This window comes from Balaenoptera physalus (assembly GCF_965194825.1).
Source record: "Balaenoptera physalus genome assembly, chromosome: 19".
Taxonomy (NCBI): Eukaryota; Metazoa; Chordata; class Mammalia; order Artiodactyla; family Balaenopteridae; genus Balaenoptera; species Balaenoptera physalus.
In genome coordinates, this window is record NC_138900.1 from 59,647,851 (window position 1) to 59,675,280 (window position 27,430).

Below are 27,430 nucleotides of genomic sequence, written 5' to 3' on the forward strand. Positions count from 1 at the left end.
ACCGGGGCCTCACAGGAAGCCCAAAGAAGGGTACAACCCTTAACGTTCTTTTCCCTGCCTTTTTTTTTTTTTTTTTTTTTTAATTAATTAATTTATTTATTTTTGGCTGTGTTGGGTCTTTGTTTCTGTGCGAGGGCTTTCTCTAGTTGTGGCAAGCGGGGGCCGCTCTTCATCGCGGTGCGCGGGCCTCTCACTATCGCGGCCTCTCTTGTTGCGGGGCACAGGCTCCAGACGCGCAGGCTCAGCAGTTGTGGCTCACGGGCCCAGTTGTTGCGCGGCATGTGGGATCTTCCCAGACCAGGGCTCGAACCCGTGTCCCCTGCATTAGCAGCCAGATTCTCAACCGCTGCACCACCAGGGAAGCCCCTTCCCTGCCTTCCTGAAGGCCTCTCTAACCCGGCACACAGGACAACTCCACGGTTCCATGGCTGTTTCCCTCGGGGAACAGATCTTTGTTTCTCAGCTCTCACCAATGCTTCATAACAACTAGCAAAAATCAGTGCCCACACGCAGAAACTCTGCAAACGGCAGCACCTGGGTTCCCTAAGGTAAAGAGCCCCCTGAGGAAGGGACCAGGGTCTCCGGTTTACAGATGAGGAAACCGAGGACCTGAAACAGGTAAAGAGACCAAGTAAAGTATCCCACATCTGTGTACGCTGCTCCCCGAGCCCCCCCTTCTCGGCCACTCTGGTCCTCACTCCTTAGGACGACGGAAGCGTTCGCCACTCCAAAGATGCTGAGACAGAGGGAAAGCCCATCTCAAGGGAATCTGAGGGCCGTTGGGAGGAGCTGACAAGGGGCAGCGATCCGATCAGAACCGCAGAGGTCTCGGTAGCATTTCAGTGAGAAAATGGGACAAGATGGAGGCAAGGGTGGATGAGGACGTTTAAGAAAGAGCGAGGTCCCGTTCCTCTCTCTCAGCGCTGCTCCGGGAGACCCCTGGCGTCAGGCTCTCCCGGGATGCTCCCTAGAGGGGCAACTTCTGAGCCCAGCCCCAGTTCTAAAGACTTGGAATTCTCAAGCTAAGTTGCAGAAAACGGACCTCGGGACAAGCTCCCGCAAGTGAGACCCTCGTACCCTGAAGCTTGCAAAGGGTAAAGGACACACCCTGTGTGCTCCCTGGGTTTCTTGGGCCTCACCTCTCCGCCAGTCCATCGCTTTGTATTGGCCCATCCACAGCTCTGTTACTGCCCTGTGCCCTTACCTGTGATGCCCTGGGATTACCTTTTCTAGTAAAAAAAAAAAAAATCATGCTTAATGCTTGCCTCAGGCTTTGGTTTTTCAGGAATCTGAGCTAAGTCAAGAACCAATACTCTATAGATTACAGTCTGAGGTCTCTGAAACACATTCGGTGTCTTTTGGTATCTGGGCCCTTCTTAGCTCTTGGGTACCCTTACCTCTGGTGGTGTGCTGGTCATTGTCTAACAACCAGCCCTCCAGAGAGGGGAAAAGCCCTGTGTTTGCTGATTTCTGTGGTGTTAATGCTCTCACTGTGGCTGATTTTAAACCACCAATGGGACACCACTAACTGCAGAGCTGAGAGGAGATGTACATTATCACAGCAATATATAGTATTTCTACCCAACAGATACAATAGATAGAAATAACCTCAAGGGCATAAATAGTAAAACACAGTAATCAGGAAGTGATGTTTTTGTTTACTTACTACCTTATTGTAATATAATTACCTAATATAATATTATTTAGTTGTAATATTATATATAATTTAATTTTAAATAATGGCTACTAATAAATTGGGTCCCAAAATTTTTGAAAATTTTTGACAATCAGCTTGTGTAAGGTAGTGCAAGCTTATCATATCAGGTGGTCAGTAACATCCAATGCAGTTTACTACCTCACACCTTCAGTCATGCTACTCCATCTCTGGGGGATATACTCATCTCCCTTTGGGTAGCCAGTAAATTCCAGTACAGTCTTTACCACCTAGCTCAAACCACTGCTCATAGCATATCCTGAGTGCCCACCAGCTTTGCCATGATTTGGTCCAGCACATTGATTTTACTCTATTCTTTTTTTTTTTTTTTTGGTTGCGTCGGGTCTTAGCTGCGGCATGCAGGATCTTTCCTTGCAGCGCACAGGCTCTTTGCTGTGGTGCGCGGGCTTCTCTCTAGTTGTGGTGTGTGGGTTTTCTCTCTCTAGTTGTCATGCACAGGCTCCAGAGTGCATGAGTTTTGTAGTTTGCTCACACGGGCTCTCTAGTTGAGGCGCGTGGGCTTAGTTGCCCCGCAGCATGTGGGATCTTAGTTCCCCGACCAGGGATCGAACCGGTGTCCCCTGCCTTGCAAGGCAGATTCTTTACCACTGGACCACCAGGGAAGTCCCAGCGTATCTATTTTAGATAGACAGTTATGTTGGGTTCTGCTTTCTCTGGTCCCTGGCCATTACTGCCTGAACCCACAAGAATAGACCTTCAGAAGGAGATTTTTAAGCTGAGGGATCTCATATGAAGGAATCACAGCCTTAAAGAAGTTGAAGCCCTGGAATATGTTGGTGATGTTTTGTGACCAACTTGACAATAAAATAACAGAAATGATGGGTGAGGGTTGAGCTGGGAGAATAGACACTTAAGCAGCTTTGGAAAATTTGTTTCAGTATTCTTCATCCCAAGCACAACTGTCACCTTCACATATGAGCTATGTGATCAAGGCCATTAGATTATCTCTCTGTGCCTCAGTTTACTCATCCAAAAAATGGGGATAATTAATCATACCCACACTATAGGGTTGCTCTAAGGACTTAATATATGTGAAGAGCTAAGAACGGTGCTCGACAAGCATCAGCTACATTGGTGATTTTCCATTCTGGGTTCTCTGCCGTCTTTGTACACATACAAGCTCTTTTCAGCCAACACTCTATCTGACTTCAGCTAGTGAGTTTTTTTTTTTTTTTTTAAATTCAATTCCATTGCTAGTGCCAGCTATATCAATGCTTGGGCTGCTGGGGAAGAGCTAGGAAAGACTTTTCTGCCAAGGTAATTTCCCAAAGTTTCCGTTTTTGGAGGAGAAAATTAGACAATGGCCAAGATCAGCAGTTTGAGGGTGGAGGAGGAGAAAGCTGGAGCTTCTCTTTGCCAACGATCTTGTCACAGCATTTTCCAGGCCCCCAAGTGCAAAGGGGAGTGAAAACATCCCTGGCTGTGAGCAAGAAGAAATAGACCCACCACTAGGGTCAGCCCAAATGCAGAGCACAAACGGACTAAGACTGTTTTGGTTCCTGGAGCTGGCTGTAGCCTACAATTTGTACCCTGGCAACTGTATACTAGTTATGTGGCCTTGGGCATGTCAGAGTCTCTGTGACTCAGTTTTCTCATCTGCAAAACAGGGATCATAACAGTGGCCAGTGGAACAGAACAGAGAGCCCAGAAATAAACCCACACACCTATGGTCAATTAATCTTCAACAATAGAGGCAAGAATATGTTAAATACAACAGAGAAAAGACAGTCTCTTCAGCAAGTGCAGCTGGAAAGCTGGACAGCGCATGTAAATCAATGAAGTTAGAACAATCCCTCACACTATACACAGAAACAAACTCAAAATGGTTTAAAGACTTAAATATAAGACAGGACACCTAGAAAAGAACATAGGCAAAACGTTCTCTGATATAAATCATACCAATGTTTTCTTAGGTCAGTCTCCCAAGGCAACAAATAAAAGCAAATATAAACAAATAGAACCTGATCAAACTTGCAAGCTTATACTCAGCAAAGGAAACGATAAACAAAATGAAAATACAACCTATGGACTGGGAGAAAATATTTGCCAATGATGCAACTAGCAAGGGTTTAATTTACCCTTAATATACAAACCCAAAATACAGAAACAACTCATACAACTCAATAACAAAAAAACCAAACAACCCAATTAAGAAATGGGTGAAAGACCTAAACAGACATTTCTCCAAAGATGACATACTAATGGTCAATAGGCACACGAAAAGATGCTCAACATTGTTAATTACCAGAGAAATGCAAATCAAAACTACAATGAGGTATCATCTCACACTGGTGAGAATGGCCGTCATTAAAAAGTCTACAAACGACAAATGCTGGAGAGGGTGTGGAGAAAAGGGAACCCTCCTACACTGTTGGTGGGAACATAAATTGGTACAGCCACTATGGAGAACAGTATGGAGGTTCCTTAAAAAACTAAAAATAGAGTTACTGTATGATCCAGCAATCCCACTCCTGGGCATATATCTAGAGAAAACCATGGTTCTAAAGGACACGTGCACCCCTATGTTCAGAGCAGCACTATTTGCAATAGGCAAGACATGGAAGCAACCTAAATGTCCATCGACAGACAAATGGATAGAGAAGACGTGATACAAATATACACTGGAATATTACTCAACTATAAAAAAGAGTGAAATAATGCCATTTGCAGCAATATGATGGACTTAGGGATTATCATAATAAGTGAAGTAAGTCAGACAAAGAAAGACAAATATCCTATGTTATCGCTTACATATGGAATCTAAAATGCGATACAAATGAACTTACTTACAAAACAGAAACAGACTTACAAAACAGAAACAGACTTGCAGTCATCTAAAACAAACTTACGGTTACCAAAGGGAAAAGGGGGCAGGAGGGATAAATTGGGAATTTGGGATTGACAGATACACACTACTATATATAAAATAAACAACAAGGTCCTACTGCACAGCTCAGGGAACTATATTCAATATCTTGTAATAAACTATAACGGAAAAGAAAAAATAACAGTGGCCAATCTAGAGTGTTGTAAAGATTAAGTGTGATGATCATTGTTATGCCTGAACACAGTCATCCTTCAGCAATGCTAGTTATTATCACAAAAACAGGGGTCATTTGTAATTTCTTATTTCTTCAGCTAATGCATATGAAGTGCCTGCCGTACGCTGAGTACTCCGTGACGGGCGAGTATACAGGAGAAACACGGATTCACCCCAGCCAGCTGAGCTGCACATCCGAAGGAGACATGCAGGCGGGCTGGGGCCATAAATCTAAGACTTGAAACCTTACGCAATCAGAGAAGGCTTCCCGGGAGGAGTGACCTTTAAGCCAAGGTGCTTCAGGGCAGTGAACATTCCAGATTGTGATGGGAGCAGCTCAGGGGAAGCTCAGTGGCTTCTCTCGGCCACTTGCACAGATCGGAATGTGAAACTCTGTCCGAGAACCTGACCACTGCATGGAGCAGACCAGCCACAGACCATCCAAGGCAACATACCTTACAGTCGGAACCCTTTAGTCTCGCGTTGTTTGGGTTTGCGGGAGCCATTATGGTAGCACAACAGTGTCGTAAAAAGCCGGAAAGCAAAAAAGTGTTAAAGGGAAGGTGTCCATTTATGCTTGAGTTAGACAGTGAAGGAAGGAAGGAAGGAAAGAAGGAAGGAAGGGAGGGAGCGAGGGAGGGAGGAAGGAAGGGTGGGGCAGAGGTTGGTTGGTTCAAGCAGCCCATCGCAAGGAAATGCCATGGTTTAAAGTCATGTACCCTTCTCTCTGGTGAACCACTTTGATCAGCTTTGTCATTTCAAATGGTTCAGTGCTTTCTATCTTCAGGTTAACATTAAAAGGCATTATTGGAGCTGACTTTATATCATCATTTATTTTCTCACTTAAGAGCAAAGGGAAGGCTGGGGTCAAACTTTTGAGGATCAGCTCCATTATACTGTACAAAAAAAGCAGAGCACGGGGGTAGCTGAGCCCCCTGAAGCAGCACAGAATGGGGGATTTTTCACTGAAAGTTGGAAAGCAGCTCCAGGCCCTGAGGATGCACCATTGAGCCAAACCGATATCCCTTGTCTTCCTGACTCTTACCATCTAACTGCGGCTCCATTCACGAGTCCAGTGGCTTTCCTGGGGAGAGCAAAACAAACCACCCATCTTCCCTTTTAACCTGGCTCTCATGTTTGTAATGGGGGCTCCCGATCCTTAGGAAGCTTTTAAACTCTAAGAGATGATGACAGGGTAACCTTCATGCTTCCTTTCTCTGAAGTCAGGAAATTATTCAGAGAATTTGTTGATTCTTGGCTGGACACATGCACTTCTCTGCTGAACCAACAGAAACACCACAGAAACCCCTACCCAGGGTGTGTCTTAGTGATCGCTCCTGGTCGCTGTGTGCTTGTTTGGGGGTTGTTGACTTTGATCTGATTGCCGTTTCTGAAACCACAGTACAACTCGTCAAACACAAGCATCGTGCCTGAGGACACTGGCCGTGGTTTGAGCGGGCTTAGCTATTAACCGAGCTTGCACCACCAAGAAGAGAGCCCGAGGAGGCCCCTTGCTTCCGGCTACTGATGGTTTGTGCACGAACGTAGCACTCTCATTAGAATGAACCACTGTTAAAAGCAGATGGGAGTTTGGTTTACCACTTGAATCGCCCCGACCATCTACAGAGCAATACCCAAAGGTCCCAGTCATTCTTTCTCTTCAACAATGGGCATCTCTATGCAAATTCTAAACCCTTGACAGCTGGCAAAGATCAGACAGGGTCTTTCATGGGGGAAGCCTGCCAGTGGCCGATTCAAAAGCCACAGCCTTCACCCTGAGCTGGACATACCCCTTACCTGTTGCCCTGCCTTCCATTCAACAGTAAAAATGAGAAACAACTATCAGGTGATTGAAAAGCTTGAGCCTTCTACTGTTTTATTGACTTGTCACTGCAGATAAATTGACTATAATTTACTTCAAGAGTAAATTACTAGATGTTCATAAAAAAAAAACTGTTGTACATTACCGTCCCTAATTAAGATGTTAAACATGATTCCATTTTTAAATTGGAGGAGCCAACGGAAATGAAAAATGCTGATGGAGCTGTATTTCACTCTATTTTTTTCCTTCCTCTCGATCACATCAGTTTATGGTTTCGATATCTGATGGGCACATGTGGTAAGGTCTTTCAAAGTTCTAACATATGATTGTTTTGGTTTGGCTTATTTTGTTTCATTTTATTTTCTGTTTCTCCCTTCTGTCTCTGTCACTAACACTATTCTTTAAAGAAATTCTGCAAGTCACATATTGCTTTGGAGATCCAGTTGGTTAAATCAGAGAAATCAAAAGAATTGGAGATGAGGGCTAAAGCAGGGAAACCTATGCAATCCTCCATCTGGGCGTTGCAAATTAAGTGGAACCAACCTATTGTTGAAAATAAAAGAAAACCCAAAACAAAAACATAGGCTGTGTAGCTAAGCATAAAAAATATCCTGAACTATGGTGTTTTATTTTTCTCCAAACATATGGGATTGTGGGAGATGTCTTGGGAAGAGGGACAGAAAATGTTCTCCAAAGTCAAAGCGAGTTACAACAATTATCCACACCATTCAGAACGGAACCGGACGGACTGAGAAAAGAGGAAGAGATGTGTCTGGTGCTTGACAAGAGTGGCCCCCAAAGCTAGGAATCCCGGGGATAACTATTTGCCTTCATTAATTCAATGTATTTGTTGAGAGCCTGCGGTGTGCTGGGCAGCAAGCAAGGTACGTAGGAGCCAAGAATGGACACAACACGACATGTACCATTGGTCCCAAGCTCACAACCACTTGCTGGTCAGCTTTCAGCTCCTTCTCGTCCTCAGCCTTCCATGTTCCCAGTTCTCCCTGCAAAACATGTCCCCTTTCCGTTTTTACCCCCCTAACTTCTCGAGGCATACATAATCCTTCTCATCCTCAAATCCTCAAAGTCAACCTCACGTCTCCTAATATCCAGACCAGGTCTTGTCACAGCATTCTTTTCTCAGACTTTAAGACACTGAGCACAATTGACAGTGAATTGCTTCCGTAAAGCCAAGCTATGCCCAGCACTATTCACAATAGCCAACACATGGAAACAACCTAAACATCCACCGACAGATGAATGGATAAAGAAGATGTGGTACATATATACAATGGAATACTACTCAGCCATAAAAAAGAACCAAATAATGCCATTTGCAGCAACATGGATGGACCTAGAGATTAACATACTAAGTGAAAAAGAGAAAAACAAATACCATATTATATCACTTATATGCGGAATCTAAAATATGCCACAAATGATCCTATCTGTGAAACATAAACCGAATCACAGACATAGAGAACAGACTGGTGGTTGCCAAGGGTGGGGGAGGGGGTTGGGGGAGGGATGGAGTGAGAGGTTGGGGTGAGCAGATGTGAGCTTTTATATACAGAATGGATAAACAACAAGGTCCTACTGCATAGCACAGAGAACTACACTCAATATCCTATGATAAACCATAATGGAAAAGAAAATGAAAAAAATGTATATATATGTATAACTGAGTCACTTTGCTGTACAGCAGTAATTCACACAACATTGTAAATCAACTATATGTCAATTTAAAAATACTGATAAATATTAAATAAATAAATAGATAGATACTGATTTCTGGCTTCACAAGAAAAAAATAAAGCCAAGGTATGCCAAAGGATTGTGAAGCTGAAGATGGGCAGGGACAAGATTTGCTTTGTTCCCACCTATGATGTTCCAGCACCCCACTACCTCACACAATAGTTTCTTAATAGGTGATGTGTCAGGTGAATGAATAAATGAATGGAAAGATGAAGGAATGACTAAGTGAATGGATTTCCTCATCACGTTCCAGGTTCTAGTAGTCAGAGACACAGTTCTTAGCCCTTAGAAAAATCCATTTTCAAAGCATAAAGGTCCATTGTCTAACCAAAGCACACATCATTCATCTATATTATCTACACCCTGGGCGCCAACTAACAGTACAGGACACTTCTCAGCCTCGTCCCTAAGCACAGACCTAAAAATGCAGATTTCCCAACATGTGCAGAGTTTCAAGGTCTCTCCAACCCCCCTTCGTAAGCCTCTCTGCTTTGGAGAAGGTCCCACACTACCTAGCTGCTATCTGGAGTTCTAACCCAGGACTTATTCCTTAAAAGAACAAGTTGAAGAGGGAAAGAAAACGTCATCCCACCAAAGACTGGCTCTGGCTCGGAGACCTCCCCATCCTTGCTTGTCCTTCTGGATCCAGCCCCTCCCCTGGTCCAGGAAACAGAGTAGCTGTCTCCCTCCTTTTTCAGAACCCCCCGCCCCAAAACAAAACAAAAAATCCAAACCAAAAAACTCTTCAGGGTCCTCTTTTAAATTCACATGTATCCACCTGTCAGGAAGTTCTTCATTTGTCCCTTCTCCTGTCCATTCATCCATTCAGCAAATATTTATTAAGGACGTATTACACACAGGTGCGATGCTAGGTGTCTATACTACAACAAGCACCTGGAGCTTACACTCTGGTGGATCTAACACACAGGGTGAAGGCCATGTCTGTAAGGGCACTGGACTTTCCAGATACCAGACAAAGCTAAATCTCACACTGGCAGTTAGTGGTTTTTCAACCCAATAACTGAGATAACTCCCAAACTCTAGAGCTCAGTATACCATCCAGTGATGTAGCCACCGGCTCTGTGTCGCTACTGAGCACTTGAAAAGTGGCTGGTGTGGCTGAGGAACTGAAGTTTTAGTTGTCTCTGCCTTTAACTACTTTACTTTTAAATTTATAAACTAAAGCAATGTACATTTTTTTTCCCCCCGTGAAGCACACCTTGATTGCTTGGGTCAGACTCTGTTTCACAGTAAACATTGAACATTTGGCAACCACACTGAGATACACATCAACTTTCAGAGACTTTGCACGCACTCACAAAATGACTGTAAGATACCTCATCAATACATTTTTATATTGATCACGTGTTGCCATCATACTATTTTGAGGGATTGGGGTTTTGACTAATATTAGAATTCACTTCACTGTTTCTTTTTATTTTTTGAAATGTGGTTGCTAGAAAAGTGAAAATTTTAAATGTGGCTCGTTTTATTTCTATGGGACAGCAGTGGTCTGGGTGTCTTAATTAAAAAAAAAAAAGCTAGCAAAACAAACGCAACACATAAAATGGGTTTGACAGCTTGGATGATCTCAGGGGCTGTCATACCTGATTTTGTATCTCATCCTGATCCAGGGGGTCACCTCTGGCACTTCTGGTTGGGAAGGAGGAAACTTTTTGCTCCCTGTAAAGTGTTTCACTTTCAAAACTTGTCATGCACACTCCTCAGAGCATAATTGCTTGTGATTGTTCTGGGATGCTGGGAAAGGCAGCCCCAAACTGTTAGCTTGGGTTTGAAGCTTCTTCTTAACCTAGTTCACAGTTTCGTGTATTTCGAAGGCAGAAACGGTGAACCTTCCAGCGGGATGCATCTCAAGTGTAGCAAGCCCTGCTTTCAGCAGGTCCCCATCCCCATGGCCACGGCCACCTCCTCTGGTCTCCTGGGACTTACCCACTAAGAGGCTGTCACTGCATAATTACACGTACAGTCCTGCTGGGCAGCCTCTCTCCCCTCCACCTTTGCAATTTTTTTATTTTGTTGGAGAGAAAGTGGAAGGAGTCTTTCTCGGTCCTCGGAAGCATGCCGACCTTGCTGGCACACCTTCTTGCATCTGTTACCTGGAAATTTCGTGTTCTGGTCGCAGTGGGGGAGGCAGGAGGAATTTGGGGGAGGAAAGTGAGGAATCAGTCCACAGCTGAGTAAGGGCCACGGTGTCACAGTGGAGCCCTATGAACCCATCATGCTGGCGCATTTGAAAATAATACATCTGTGAGTCTGATAACTTCTCTGCTGGAGTGAGATTTCAACTGGTCAGCGTTCTAAGGAACTGGGGGGACTGGGAGGGGCCTGGAGGGGCCTAGGCTGGTCAGGAAAGATGTACAGATGAGAAGTCAGGCGCCACGCTGCTGCCCAGCCCAGCAAGTGGAATCTCGTTTGATGAGGGGGCTGATGGCTTCAGGGGGAAGGCATCGTGGAACTTCTCGCCAACCAGACACATGTGGAGGGCTGATGCTGGCCTGGCACCTTGCTGCGTCCCGGCCACAGCGTGCATCCCCTCATCCCTATCTTCCATGGGAGGGGACCAAGGTCAAAGCGTGACGTACACGGTGTCCCCCTGTAGAGTTAAGGGCACTGGGAAACCACCCATTCCTGACTTATCCCCACAAGTCCGGGGCCTGGGAATCTCCCAAGGAGAGAGAAGGCCTTTGGTACCTGTGGTTTGATTTTCAGACTCTCTTTGGCTATCGGTCCCTTTGAGGCTCCGATGAATGCATGGACTCTCTTTCCAGAAAAATGGACTTGGATGGAATTTTGAATCCCGGTCTAGGGGATTTTATAAGGTCCTTGAAGGTAAGTCTTGGGCTGTCTGGGGATGGATAAACTGCATATAAAGAAAGGCTACCTACTATCAAAATGCAAATATTAGCTAGAAAGGGGGGACTCACTTGATCTGATTTTCGATCACTACTTTATTATGTAAAGTAATATATGTAATATATATTGAAATATATATTGCATATATATGTAAAAGATGAAAAAATATATAATAAATATGTATGAATATAAATATACAATGAAATAAATATATATGAATATATTTTTCATCATATATGTATTTTACATATATATATTTCATAATACAGTAGTAATCTTATATAAAAAATATATAACATATATATTCTGTTTTATCAGTGGCAGCTGAGAAATGAACCTATATAAATCACTGGCTTTTCATTTTGTTTGTGTTTTGTTTTTTTTTTAAAATAAATGAATAAATAAATAAAAGGCAACGGCCAATGACATCACCAACCTGGTTTCGTATGTTTCCTTCCTGTCCTGGCACAGGTCAAATCGGCTGGGGGTTACATGAGGTCAGATCCTCAGAAGGCAAAGCACGGCCTCACCCCCTGCAGGTGCTATGGGCCAACCAACCTCCCAATAGCCCTCGGCGGTGGGGTGGTGGCGAAGGGCCCCCACTGGATGGATGAGGAACCAGATTTGCCGGGGGCCACACAGCTGGTTAGGGACAAGGCAGAGCCGGAGGAGCGCCTGTCTGACTACATCAGCAGTGCTCTCAGCCCCCGAGCTCTCCTGCCCTCCAGGAGATCTCCCCGGGAACCAGCAACCTCACTCGCACGTGCTCAGTCAGACGAAGCTCAGAACGTGGCCACCCAGCCGGAGATTAGAGAAGTTCAGAGAGAGTACCGTTTTACATTGATGATAAAATCTCGCGGGTCTGGGACGGGGTCTTCGTGGATGTCACGTCCCTCCTTACCACTACCTCCAAGAAGAGACTGATACTCAGCACTCCCAATAAAGAAATCCCCTCTACAGGTTAACAGGCCTTCCCATGTCCAGGTAGGTGTCAGCAAAGTGCCTTCTCATCCACAGAAATGGGATCGTCTAGCTGCCGGCCGGTATCTCTTTGAGCCTCCCACTTATTTTCCTAAGGCTCTAAAGCTGAATTTTCTCCTGCGTCGGAGAGCTGGAAGTTCAGCTTAATGTACAAACCTTTATTTTCCAAAGAGGCAGGTTGGCCTTCCTGTATCGACAGACTCTGGAGCTTAGATTTATTACAGAATGGTAATCAGGCAAAAGAATAAATACACTGCATCTTTAATTCATTAATCACCTCGGAAAGCAAAATGAACTACAATAAAGAAGACAATATGTTTTTCAACGCTGGGGGTGGAGCGATGAGGGAGTCAGTTTCTCAATAAAATCCAGCTACTAAAATCCATTTTGCGTGAAGATTAGAGAAAGGACAGTTTACCTCTGAGGCTGGGAGCAGGAGGCCCCCTGCAAAGGAGGTTTGGCAGGACCAGGTGTCTGTGAATGGCCCCTGCTGGACCCTGGTGTCTTCTGGGTTCCTGTTGTAACTTACATCGTGAGCCAAAGGCTGGTCAAGAAACCAGGCGCGGGAGTCAAACAGACCTGGGTTCAAATTCATACTCCATCTGGAAAATGGGGAGGGCTGGGGGAGGGGCACCCTAAACCACTTATTGCCTTGAGACTGGTCTACCTATGGGAGGTGGGTCCCGGAGGTGTTTTGTTTTCCAAACATTTCACGTCACCAAATTCTCATTAAAGGAGATCTGTACTAAGGCTGGGAAAAAATTTCTGGAAGCAAAAATGAAACATCAGTTTTTCTGATCAGCCGCACACAGCTGGGCACTTTGGAAGCGCCATCTGGCTTGAGAGTCTTCGATCTGGCCTGGAATGTTAGGAGGTTGCCCTATTCCCGCTGTTGTTCCTGAGTCCTGACAACCTGGAAACTAGAAACTAGCTGACTTCTCACCTACATAACAGACCTACAAAGTGAGAAGGAGTTAGCCAGCATCTTAGATTCTTCAAGGGAGAGAATCATGGTCTGGGTAAAGATATAACGGGAAGCCATAATAACAGATCATGTTTATTGACTGCTTCTAGGGACTTTGCATAGATTACCTCTAATCTTCACAACTACCCTTCAGGGGTTTGGACCTATTATTGTGCCCATTTTACAGATGAGAAAACAGGGCCACGGAGGTCAAGTCTTTCCACCAAGTGTACATCACCAAGTGACTCAGCTGGGAGAATAAGAACCACCACCACGTAGCAGGCACTTCCTGCCTACTGTGCTTTATCGGTAGGACGTCATTTATTCTCACCAACAACCTAGAAAAACAAGCATGACTATTCCTGTTTCATTTATGAAGTCCAAAGAAGCTCAGAGATTTTAAAGCAGGGTTTCCCAGCCTCAGAACGAATGACATTTGGACCTGAATAAGGCTTCATTGTGGGAGCCGTCCTGTGCTCTGCAAGGTGTTTCGCAGCCCCCCTGCCGCCCACCCACCAGATGCCAGTAGCATCCAGTCCCCTAAGTCATGACAACCAAAAATGTTGCCAAATGTCCCCTGCGGAGCAAAATCATCCCTGCTTTAAACAAACAATGAGGTCATACAGGTGGGACTGCAGAGCTGGAAATGGCACCCCAGTCTACCTGAATCCCCCATTAATCGTTTTCCAAACGCTGTTTCAGTTACCTTACGGCAGAGGTTCTCAAATGTGGCCCCATTACAGCATCACCTGGGAACTAGCTAGAAATGTACACTCTGAGGTCCCGTCCCCAGACTGCCTGAATCAGAAATTCGAGGGATGGGGTCTACTAGCAATCAGAGTTTTAACAAGTCCTGCAGGTAATCTGGTGCTCATTGAAGTTTGAGACCCAGTGCCTTACAGCAGTGTGTCTTAGCCTTGGCCGTGCGCTAGAATCACCTGGGGGTCTTTGCAAACAATGCTGATACCCGGGTACCACCTCAGGATTCTGATTTAATTGATCTGGGTTGGGAGGTATTCCAGATGATTCTCATGGGGAGCTGAGGTTGAGAACCACCAACCTCGAGGGAGCTGCCCCTGGTTCTCAGGGAGGCATGGGTCGAAGTCCAAGCATTAAAATTAAAAACAGTTGAGGTTGGTCCCCTGACCCATCCGCCCGAATCTTGGACAGAAGTGGCAAGAACCGCGTAGCGATTCCCCACTCTCAGCCTCAAGCCACAGCCCCACACGGCCCAGCTCCTCTCACTGACCCTTTCTTTGGATCCCTCTTTCATCGATTTACCTAAATCTCAAAACGTTTTGGAAGGTATTTAGTTGGACTCCGCACCAGCTCAAGAGGTGAAGGAGGCCACGAAAATTGGCAGGTGAATGCTTTGCATTAAGTCAGACATATCTACAAGGTAACAGAATCATTGCTGCAGGAGGAAATGGAATTCAACTTCTCCTTTAACAGTACCTAAGCATCCTCCAAGGTCCTAATCCCTCCCTCCAGCCATTGCCTTTAGTTCTACTATTCACCTACCCCTCCTCCGCCCTGGGCAAGCCCATCTCCTCACCATCCTTTGCAAAGTCCAAAGTCACTCCCTTATTAACCTGGCCGTGTCCTCTCCCATCCTGTTCCCCATAGCCTGGAACATCTGACCACTTCTTCCTAGATGCCCATAACTCTCCATCCTTTAAGATCTTTCTTTGATGCCTCCAGTCCACAGTAATCACCCCTTCGCTGCTGCTTTTGTGCTACCATCAGAGCAGCAATGTCCGTGATGCATTTGACAGATTCCATCCTGCTCTGTTCCACTTCCTTTTTTTTTTTTTTTTTTTCAATCTGGGCATCTCAAGCAGCGGTGTGCTGCTAAATGTTTAACAACTGGTTCTTTGGCAGAGGATGGAGGCCAGAGAAAGGGGCTCGATTTTATTAGCACTTGCATTCCGTGCTGCAAATATTCCCACCACAGCCGATTTCATGCTACCACGACGTGAAATCACTGAACGTGGAATTGAAAGAGACGCATACAACTGGCTCTCGGGAGCCCGCAGGAGTGGGCGCTGCTAGCTCACCAACGACAGTCAATCCAGCAAACATCTACTGGGAGTATATTCTGTTCGATCCCCTGTGCTAAATGCTGAGCGAAAGGAATGAAAGACATGGGTCCTGGATCAGAGTCTAGCGCGGTATAAGGGGAAAAAGGGTCTTTCAGAGGGACCCATCACAGGCAGAGAAAGTGGTAAAAGGAAAATAAAAAGGAGGAAGTAGTCAACTTTGACCAATTAGACTGTGAGATTGCCTTGAATCCTGGGGAAAAGGATCCTGAACATTTCTGAGGCAAAGGAGACACAGTTATCACTGGTCACTTCTGCTGCCGCCTGAGTGGGGACCACAGCCTGCTGGCATCACACTTAGTAGGTGCTGCCGTGACTTGTTCATTTAACCCGTGGAAAAATTCCAGGAGGCTGGTTCTATCATTCCCACCTAGAAAGGAAGAGACTTTCCCAAAGTCACAAAGCTGGAAAGGTCTGGCACTGATGTCTGTAACACCCTGAGCAATCTCTCAGTGTTTCCAGTGAGGGAAAGCGGTCCTTTGTTACATCAAAGCCTGCTGAGCTGGCATTCCCTTAGAGAAGGACTCCCCAAAGGTATTCAAAGTGGGCTGCAGACATACTGGAGCCCTAGGGGGTAGAGAGAGAAGGGCCCAGAACTTGGAGGATCATCTCCACCCCCATAAGCGTCTCATTTCTCTTTTACCCAGTGATCTCACATAACCTGTCATTTTACAAATAAATGCTTCCTCTGCTGAAACAAAACAAAATGAGTTTGAAAAACGTCTGGTTTGTGCCAAATCCTGACATGTATGTAGGTGGGTTGCTGAAGCCTGGGGTGCTTCTAGCGGGCATCCCCCTACCCCATATTTTTTTCTAATTTGTTACAGTGCTAGCATACTACGGGAATAAAATAAGTTTGGAGAAATTTTCAGAAAATGCACCCAAGACCAAGTACCTTCCCCACAAAAGGAGCACTTTAAAGGCAAAATTTTAAGCACACCAGTAACCCCTGCCCCTAGACCGGTGGGTTGAAATCTCCCTATTCCGTCCTTTCCTGGGTTCCTGCAGGACGCGTCTGCAGGATTTCCTGGCTCAGCATAGGAAACTTGCCTTGACACCCAGTCAAATCCAGGTTCACCTTGGAAACGCTTGCCCCCTTGTTGGAAACGCTTTTCAACCCCATTAGACAAAATCTGTTTTACACAATTTCTCTGCAGGCAGCTTGGCCCCTGCAACAAGTTCAAAGAACGAGGGCTGCAAAATCTACCCCTTTACTCACCACCTGGTACCCAACTCACTCTTCATTTTTCTCTTCCTAAGAGAAGACTGCAACGGCATTGCTGTATTCTAACATATAACTCCCAAATTAAAAACTGAAAGAAGAAACACATTTTTCTGTCAATGGCTTAAGGGGATTGCACCTCTAAGCTGCTGCTAAAACTCCCTTCGTCTTTTTCACATTTGTAGCATTTTGGAGCAATTTGCTGGAGTCAAAGAAAGCAGTGAAATGTCCACAACCGACTTCAAAGCCCCCAAATCCTGTATCAGTGGAGGGGAGCCTGGTAGCCACACCAGAGGGGACCTTTTTCAAAGAGGCGTGTGTAGGAACTTACCAGGCATTTCTGCCCTGCATCTGCGATTGATGTTAATGACAGACACGTGACCAAATCCCCACATAGTTCTTTGAAAAATGCTCCTCCCTCTCTTCTTGCTAACACTTTTGGCCGGGACAAGGCAGATGACACAGAAAAGGGCTGGAATAGAGGCACCGCTGCCAGGGTTCCGTGAACAGGGCTCCGTTGACTCATTACTACACACGAGTCTTTTATCTGCTGGGGAGCGTGGAGTAAGATGGATTAATCAAGAGAAAGGGTTACACCTGAATGGTTTCACATTTGTCAAAATGCGTGCTGGGCACAAGTGGCTCCAGAGAAAGGAAACACGCCAGCTCTCAGGGCACCCAACACACTAGTTCATTCCTCTCTCTCGTTTTGTCTTCTGTTTCCACGCCCTCTTTGGCCTGGCCTTGCAATTTCTTCTCCATCGGACCCCTGTTTACCCATCTTGGTCCATGCCCAGGACAATCCTTCCTCCCCAGCTCATATACAGAAACACACAGTTTATTCCAGCTGTGCCCGCACTGCTGTGTTGAATTAAGATCCCCAAGCACAAAATGTGTAGAAGAGGGTGTTTGGTCTGTGAATATTCTGTGCTATTAGATATTACAAAAATTAGCCCCCTAAGATGTTGTCCAACGTACAGGCTCACAATAGTGTATGAGACTGCCCATGGCCCCAGATTCCAGCCCAAAGGGATTATTATTATTATTTGGTTAGGAGTGAGATGAACATAGTTTCACAAGATTATTGGTCATTTGTATTTATTTTTTCTAAAAGCGGCCCATTTTCCTATCAGGTTGTTTACCTTCTTTCTCATGAATTTAAAGGAACTCTTCATATTAAGGAAACTGGGTCTTTGACTATCTTGTGGGTTGCGATTTTCCCGACTTGGTTGTTTGTGTTTTGATTTTGTTCATGGCGTTTTTCCTATGCATAGGTTTTAAATGCTTATGTAGTCAAATTTATCAATCCGTTGCTGTACAGCATCTGGGTTTTGCATCAGGCTAAGGAAGATCTTCCCTATCCTAAGTTTAAAAAAAAAAACAAACTAGTTTCTTTTTGCCACTTTCGTAGCTTTTGCCTTCACGTACGATGTTCACAAAACGACCACCCTCCTCCTTTTCACAAACCCCACAGCTTTGGGGAAGCGTTTATCAAATAGGACCAGCATGTACTGTTTTCAATTGTCTGTCTGCACCGATAATAAATCTTGAGAGCAAGAACTGTGCCCTATTTGTTCCTGAATCCTTCAGCACCAAATCTATATTCTAGTGTCTAGCAGGTGCAAAATAAGTGTTCGTTGAATTAAATCTTAAAATAAAGCATAACAACTTTGACGCCCAACCAGCCAGCGCAAAAGCGTCTATTTTCCAATAGCTCTCCAAAAGAGGACATTAAGAAATAAGCCTGGTGTAGACCATATTTAACAAGTTGTCCAGGAAAGGAAACTCAGCCCACAAAAGTGTCAAGGAAATGTCGGGATATGGGTCTGTGGAAAAGCTGGGAGAGGTTTAAGAGAACACCCTCTCATTTTGACAGATTGCAAAGATGTCATCTTCATCATTTAAGGAATTCTTACTAGGCTCTTGTTCCCTGTTTGTTTGTTTGAGCACCTGATTCAGGTACACTCTGCCACTTTCCCAGGAGGATCTGAGACAAAGATGTCCCGTGCCGCTCACTGGGAGAGCGCTGTGCTGGATACAAAAATAAATGAGGCACGAACTCCAGGCTCACAGAGTTTAGAGCCTGAGAGAAGATGAGAAATTTAAAAGGTGATTGTCTTACAAGGTAAAGAGTGCCTCCAGAGCGGGCTCATTTTTGTGTGGTTTAATGCTATGCTTTAGTGGAGAATCAATGTGCCTGACAGCGCGTGATCACACATCTTGGTTAATTCTAACCAGAGGTATTTTCCTCGGTCCTGTTTCTACCACCACCCCGATCACGCACTGACTAAGTGCCTGCTGGTAATGATGACCAATGATACAAATATCTCACTGGTAACTGCAAAAGTATGTGCAAATAATTTGGACGATGTCTACCTTTGTAACTTGACAACTAAATACGTTCTTTTCTTTTCCATGCAGAATTTTTTAAAACACCATCCCATGTTTAAAATTAGCCATTCTGCCAACTCGAAATCCTCAGTATCTCTCTTGGTTCACGTGCTGAATCCCTAACAAACTAGTCCCTTAGCTGATTCTGTAGACTCATAGAAGGCCTCTGATTCGAGCTCAATTGATCCATTTCCCAAAACACAAGAATTAAGCCCAACAGGGTAATCCAGGGAATGTGGCCTGCCCAGGTCACAAGGCTGTTTAGTGGCCAAGGCAGGTGTAAAAAAATGGGGCTTCTGGACGTCAACTCAGATTCTCTTTCCCTGTGTGCCTTATCTGACTGCCTGAGCCCTCCTTATAAAAAACAGAGTTGATGTTAATAGAGCACTAGGAAGACCCGAGGAAGCAGGACAAACACAAAGCAATTGTTCATCCCTTTTAATTTTAAACTGGACCTGAAAAATGCTGACTTGTTAAGACAATACAATAAAATATGGGAAATTCACCAGCAGCTTCTTCACTTTCTGGGTTTCCACAGCTGTGTCTCTGGACACTTCTACTAGTTCTCAATCATGGTTGTGCATTAGAATCACTGGCAATTAAATTTTTTTTAAAAATACCGATGCCTGAGCCCCACCAGCCCATGGAGGTTCTGGTTTAATTGGTCTGGTGCAAGGCATCAGCATTTTTAAAAGCCCCATGGGTGCATCCAAGGTTGATGATCCAGTCTCTGGGTTCAGAGACCTGTTCATGGACTAATTCTATTCATTCCTATCTTCTTAAGTGGTGTACGTGACTCTTGGGTACCAGTTTCCCTCCGCCACGTTGGGAAACGCTCATCTCCCCCATCTCCCAATCCCTGCAGAACCCCATTCTCAGAAAATGTGATTAGGCAGCAGCTGGCCATAAAGACCCACCCCTAGCCAGTGCTGACTGGACAAAAGATATACCTCACCTAGGTGAACCAATCAGCTATCTCCTCTGAACAGGACAACAGAGTTGCTAGCCAACCTCTGCTGGGGATGTGTAGGGGTGAGGGTGGGAATCAGGGGGACTTCAATGCAAGAAGGCCTGCCTGCTTCCTGTAGGGAGAATGAAGCAGATGTGCAGACAGAGAAAAGGGAGGGAAGAGGGACAGAGAGAACGAGCCCCCATCACCAACACTGCCCACCTTCCATCTTGCATTTCATGCCCTTAATATACACCTGTATCCTTACAATAAAGGAACAGAAAGCTGAAGGCAGTTTTTACGTCCAAGATTCTAAGAAATTAACAGGCTCCTTCCAAGGCCTCAGGGTCCCTTGGAAGGCTCATCCAATCACAAACAGCCAGGTCGAATTTGACAGTGATCCTGGGTTTTTTAATCAGAGCAGAGGATCCCAAACCGGCATCCTAAAAGCCCACAGGGAGCCCATGAAGGCAGTAATGGCACCCATGAGCCACTGTTATCGTCGTAAAGACCTACAGGATAACCCCGTAATCAGGTTTTCTTTGCTTTTGATTGAATATACATCAATGGAATTACACCACTTCTCTTGCTGATCAGAAGCCCTAGAGCTTTTATGGAGGGCTCTGATTAATAAAACAAACACACAGAATTACAAATGAATCCTTGAGAACATGGGCTTCACAGGAGGAAATTAGTAAAGGGGTCCTTTGGTACTAAATAAAATAATTAAGTCAGGACTTCTGTACCTAGCCAACGATTTTTCAAAACTGCCCTACTGTTATTTCCACAAGATGGCTGATTAGAAAACAGGTTCCATGTTCAAATAAATTGGGAAGATGTTGTGTGCCACCCACGTTGGTCCTTCCCTATGAAGGGTCACAATACATATTAGCATATAAAGGCTCTGAGATGGAGGAGAGCAAAATTAAATGTTTAACTTGGTCTAATCCATGATTTCCCTAAATTATTTGACCACAGAACTTCCCAAGTACACCTTTAAAAAAATTTTTTAGGGGTGATGGTAGTTTTTGAGGGGAAGGCAGATAATAAACTACTGTTCTAGGTTCTTCCCCATTGTCCAATTGTGACAACGCTTATTTTAAAGCAGGGGGAAGATGTCCAATATCATAACCACGAAGTTATTCTGAAACAAATCAAAGCTTGCACAGTGTCAAGGTCAAAGTTTTATGCCACATAATACTGATCAGGGCCAAGTATGGCAGGATGTTTACTCTGTGCGAGGCGCTTTACATACATTCTCGTATTTAATCCTTTGCAGTAGGCTTTGAGGGACTATCCCTATTTTACAGATGCAGAAACTGGGTGTTCTTTTTCATGTGACTACAGGTTTTGCTGACAACTTTTTATTAAATGGGCCTTTCAATGGAGTGCTTTAATGCTGATTTATCTTCACTATCCAGCAATTTCCTGAGTGTCAGTTGTGCACCTGACACTTTACACATTACAGGGTATTAAGGAAATGTACCATCTATTATTTTTTAAATGCTCTTGAAATGACAATCTTTATCTCTGAATAAAGGCTGCTCCATTACCTACCACAACCAAAACCACAGAATCGTTTGTTTTTAGAGCCAGAGGGGTCCTTAGGGTCAAGCTCATGAGAAGTACTAGCCCCGATCTTCTAGATCCTTCTGAGATTATAATGCATTTTCTTCTAGGTGTCACTCAATCCCACTCAGAAAAAGAAGACCGAGGAGGGGAGGGCAACTGAGCCCACACAATATGTGCTGAGGTTAAACACTGAGTTCTTTAACTGGGAAGGAGGGAATGAGCTGAGGCAGGGGTGGCATAGTGTCTAGCTAGAAAATCTGCATGACTGTGGTGTAAGGTCAGATCCTATCTGTGCTTTGTGCCTGAGTTTCTGCATCTCTATAAAGGGGATTAAAGTATCTGCCCCCTCTAGTTGTTGTGAGGAGCAAAGGTGGCATAGGTCCTGGCTACCAGGAGATGCTCGATCAATGATAGCTGTCCCTCATCATCGCCCGTGAGGCTTTGGATGACCTCCAAAGGGCAGGGCTGGGTGGAACATCATGGTCTTCAACCCCATGGAAGTTTTCTCTAACTCCTGACCAACGGGTACCACCCCAAAGTGACCAGAAGAAATGGTGCCTATCAACTCTGTGTTAAATATTTTAAAAATCTGATTCTCATAGTCTCTGTAACTGCAGAGTTAGAGGGGAAGGACGAGTCATCACCTTGAAGCCTAGCTCATTTCTGAAATCCCTGACAAGCGGGAGAGGAAAATAAACTCTGTACACGTTTGATGAGATACATACACGTTTTAATAATCAATATGTATATCTATTGCCCCTTCTTCTACATTTTCCTCTTCCTTTTGGTGATCTTCGCAGAAACTGAACTCCAGATAACCTCTGACTCAGTCTCCTCAACATCCTGGTTATGTGAGCTGGCATTCTAGTTTCAAATGTATGTCTCTGGTACCTTTGTAAAAATATGTTCCAGTTTCAGAAAATAAGACCCCGCTACTGAGCAAATCGCAAGTAGAAGATCTGCTTTGAAAAAATCATATTTCAATTAATGCGATAATCTGGCAATGATTTAAAATGATCACTTGTTTTGCCGACAAGCATAAATATCCTTCTTTCATTAAACATATTATTATACCCCTATTATGTGTTGTGTTCACTGTTTGTAATTTATAGAATACGTTCATTTATTTTATTTTATTATTGTATTTTATTTTACTGGAATGTTTTCGGGTGTGTTTGTTTAGGTTTGTGCCAGGGAACCTCCCATTTTGCCCCAATGACTGACCCACACCAATCTCTCCTCAGTAATGAACCCCAAGTCTCAAGGCCTGGGACTCAGGGGGATACTGATAGCTATATTGATACCTATGATCAATTTCATCTCCATTTTCACACAATGTATCATTTTTCAAATGCAAAGAATTTATTGTGTAGTGTCTTGTTTCTAGGTAGAACTCTATACCCCTCTTCATTTCTCATATTAACAGCTTAATACGTACGGCTGGAAAGGCAGACAAGGAAATCTATAATGAGAAAACTTCAGGACTCCCCCAAATGAATAACTCTTGTCTTCAATGTGACAAATATGAAACAGGGTTTGACGCGCAAAGCCTTTCAAAAAAACACTACACATCCAGGTTCACACCCAATGGTCCTGAGAAATAAAGGGCTAATTTTTGTTTGCTATTAATCACAAATTATTTTTTCCTTTAAAAAATTAATTAAAAACATGAGATGGAATAAATATTTCAGGCGACCAGTAGCAAAAGGGGAAAATACCATGTGTTTGGAGTTTTAGTGCCCTCTGAGTACAGAAATTTATTTGCAGCAAGCAGAAACCAGACAGCAAGCATAAAAATACAGCAGAGTCCCCCTAGTAAAATTATTTATCAAGCTAACAAGGGAGGGACCCTTCTAGCAAAAACAAGCCAACAAGCCAGTGAGGAAAAGACATGGCTTTATATTTTACCTTTGGGTTAGCAACCCAGTAAAAATGCCAACTGACAAGCACTTCACATAAACATTTCTTTCTAAATGAGCTTCCTTGTTAGAAGAAAAGGAAAAAAAGAGTCTTTCTAGCTAAGGCGCGCTATAGCCTATAGACAGAGAATTCGAGCATGTGTATGCTGACTCCTTAGTGCCAAAATAATATACCTTAAAAAATAAGTTAATGTGAGTGACGAACGGAGTTTACAAAACAAATTCAAAGTTCATTAAAGAAAATGTGCTTATATTCTTATCAGGGAATCCTCCTACTTGGATGTTGACAGTCACAGTTTCGTAAGATGCTTTTTCAGGGCTGGCTTAAGAGCCTCCAGCAAAAAATTACATACACATATATTCATATACACAGATATACATGTACTGACATTGCCTCTACTGTACAAGCCTCATTGCTATATTTTTTCAAATATTTATTTTACGAGCAAAACCCCAAAGTCAGATTTTACAGTTTAACGATACCAAACTCTGATTATAAATTACAGGTCACTTTACTGCAGCTTGCAATAGCCAAAGAGAAAAAGAAAAAAAAGAAAGAAAAAAAAAAAAAAAAGAAGAAAGAAAGAAAAAAAAGGGGGGGGGGAGTGGAACCGTCGAGTTGAAACCAGACACTGGCCTGATCTCAATTAAATTTTAAAGAAATAGTAAAAAGATGCCTTCTCAGAAGAACTGCGTCCTCAATAGCTTGGCAAGTGACACCTGATGAATTTATAATGAAATCACACACTTGGATCCCATCTTTCCTAAAGTGAAACATCTGATAAGTTAACCGTGGCAAACATGGGAAAGGGCCTTCTTTTTACTGTATTAGGAAAGGCTGCTGGAGAGGATGCAGAATCTGAAGGACACTGTAAAACGCTGAGTAAAGACAGACAGAAACATCTTGCTGGATCTGATACCTCACCCGCCCATCCCTCGCCATCACATCCCCACTAATGCCTTAAAAAACACAAATTTCTCAGCAACAGCGATGGAAAAGTTTTCATTACTAATATCAGCGGGCTCGAATAAAACAGGAGGAAAAAAAGTAAAACGAAATCCTTCCTTACTTTTCTTTTTTTCCTCTCCGGAGCCGAGCGAACTGTCACCGCGCTGCTATGAAAGCTCCAAGCTCTGACGGACAAGGGGACCCTCTGCTCCGGGGCAGGAACCGGACTGTAAGGCCCAAACACGCTCCAACTCAAGTCCTCCCAGCTGAGTTTGGGATCTGGGCCTATTATCCGCCCACAAACGTGTAGGGAGGGCTTACCGCACGAGTCACGTGCTATTTTGTTCCACTGACCTTCCGGCGTTCTACACGAGGGCTTGTCAGGACGCAACAAAGTGAGCAAAGATCAGCGCCAACAGAGGTAACATTCTAATTAACCAGGTTCCGCGTGGAGACTAGAGTGTTTTAAACGCATCCCATTTTTACCAACAACTAATCTGGGTAAGACTCTGAAAGCAGCGAGTTCCGGTTGCAGAGGCTCCACTAGATCAGGAGAGCACCGAGCACGGGGGAAAGCCAGGCTTCCTGGGAAAGAAAGCGATGCCAAGGTGCCTCGCATGCGCATGCGTGGTGAGTCTCCAGAGGCTGCTGGAGCGGACAGGACCGCAGCTGGGAGCCCTCCGCCTTGGGCCGCGGGGCAGCCCCGAGGTCTACAGAATTCCTGGCCTCGTCCCAAACTGTGGCTTCTTCCCTGCATGGGGGAACTCGGGCTCACATCTCCAAACACGCCTGTTAAAGCACGTGCACCTTCCTTCTATTATGCAGTGGTGAGGAACTGATTCCGGGCTTTAAAAGGAGAAAAAGAGAAGAAAAAAAGAAAAAGGCTGGGAAAACTGAATATCACATAAACAAAATAGCCTTCGAGCATCACGACAGAACTGCCAGGAGGCACTAACCACTGGAGCAATGAATGAGACGGCGGTTCTCAACTAAGGTCCAAAAGGTCAAAATGAGTGAAGGAATTTCTGATCTCTCTTGGCGACCCTCGCCGCTGGGAGGTGAGAGAGGCCAGGCCTCCTGTCCAGCAGGCTCGCCTGGCCTTCTGAAAAGCAAGGCAGGATTTCCAACACTGTCAAAGGTATCGTGCGCACCCTAAGATTTATTGAAAGGACTTTAATGGCTCCATTAGAAAGAGGCGGGGTGGGGGGGGGCGGTTAAATAAGGAAGAGAAATTTAAAAGGAAACAGAAAATTCTATTCTCCATTCAAAACTTTCAGCCCAGTAAGAGATGCTTCCTCCGCCATTTCTTGTACATCAGGAATGAACCTCATTCTAAAATATAAACAAACCAGAGGCACGCCATGGCGGTATATACTCAAGCCCTTTCATTAAGCACTATCTGTAACAAAAGGTCTCCATCCTGAGTAACTGTGGGTTGGGGGTTCAACCCTGGTGTCAGAATCCCTTTAAATAATTGCACCCTAACCCCACCCCACTCAAGACTCAGCTTGGCTGCTGGCAGGAGCCCAGGAAGAAGAAAAGAAACTTTGTCTGAAGAACCCAATTTAAAGGAGGCGTGACCGCAGGGTCAATTTCAGATCAATTCAATTCTCACCTCCACTGCCTACCTGCCAGCAAATGAAGTTACTGTGCTTTTCTATAGACTGAAAGGACTAAAAAGAAATCGTCACTTGCCGCACGTGGATTACCCGTTATTAGAGGATGGATGCTTGCTGAGGGAATGGCAAAAACAACCTCCCTTCCTCTCTTTTGTGTCATTTTCACCTCACCAGTGATGAAGGTGTAGGATGCGCCCCCTGGATTAGTTAATTAGGTGTTAATATCTTCCAGCAGTTTATACTGGAGGTCAGGCCTGGGTTGTCTCCAGTGACAATAAGGGTAATTCCCACAGCTGGTTTGACTTTCCCACTCAACACCTGAAACTTCCTCCCCCCTCCCACCCTCAGTATTAGTTCCCATCTGAAATTATATAAATGCTAATAGCTTTATTATATTTCCTGTAGACGCTGGAAAGAGAGGCACTCCGAATATTCCCACCGGCTTACCCTTGTCCCAGCATTTTCCAAATACTGCCAAAAAAAAAAAAAAGACCAAAAAAAAAAAAAGTAAAAGCAAACCCAACCCTTCTGCATAGCTCGTTTATTGCTGATAATTTCATTAGGTGCCAGGAAAAGCAAAAAAAAAGGCAGACACTAAACAACAACTTTACAGTAATTTTTGGATCGAGGAAATGAAAGACTCAGCAAGCGGCAGGCGAGGAGAGTTTCAACATTGGCATCTGTGAACGGCAGCAATAAATCTGAGATTTTGGCAGGTGACTGAATGTGTGCTTTAGAACGAAAGCTCTTTACAGAAGCATCATTTTGTTTTAAATAACGAGTGCTATACTCATGCAAGAATTCCTCCTTCCTTCCCCCCCCCCCAAATGCATAATGTTCCTTTCTTTAAGGCAGCCCCTTTGATAGCATTCTAACGTTGACTGGAAATAATGTGAGTTCATTGAGCTGCTTGCCCTGTACCTGCTCTGCCATAATTAATTGATTAAATCTGCTCACTAGTGGGCCAGTGTCCACAGAAAGGAAGACATTAGGCAGCCTTGTATGGAAAGGGGGATGGGGGGGGTTAGGCAAAAGCATAATCTAATTAAACAAACAATAACAACAACAAACAATTAGGTAAGTTAGTCCCAGTAATAAAACACTTTAAACAGAATTATTTTCCCTTATTTTCTCAGTGCCAACAAATACAGTGATGTAATCTGCTTAAGACGTACTCATGGAATCTGTGATGGATTGGTCTGCTCTCCAAATGTGCATGCCAGACAGCATCTTACTCCTTGCTGTCTTCCAGGACGGGGCATTTACTCTAAAAACTGATTACCGAGAAGCCCTGAGGGGTCTGCAGTGAAGCCAGAGTCAAGACCAGACACGGTTCTCACTTGGGCTTTTCAAACCGAGGCACCAGGAGACGAAAACTTACGGTCTGTGTTTTCACATGGCCTTTGCATGAGAACACCTCATTCACCATTTCTGTTAAAATATTTTGATGGACTCTGCAAGGGAAATACGGTTATGACATCTTTAATTTTATGTTTGAATTAAATAGCTGTGCTCAGGTACCCACGTTTGACACTGGAC

The 27,430-nt window shown here is 44.3% G+C and overlaps 1 protein-coding gene across 7 annotated transcripts in view; it reads right to left on the minus strand.

Annotated features, from left to right (window-relative positions):
- The window catches only part of MAF (MAF bZIP transcription factor), a 356,505-nt gene that overhangs the window by 312,896 nt on the left and 16,179 nt on the right, over positions 1-27,430 (minus strand). For 6 of the 7 annotated variants that reach the window (XM_082439134.1, XM_082439132.1, XM_082439125.1 and 3 more), the window contains one exon: positions 92-27,345. The exons of the other annotated variant lie outside the window; for it this stretch is intronic. The gene's annotated coding sequence lies outside the window, so the exon portion shown is untranslated. Of the gene's footprint in view, positions 1-91; positions 27,346-27,430 lie in introns of those variants that run through there. 7 annotated transcript variants of the gene reach the window in all.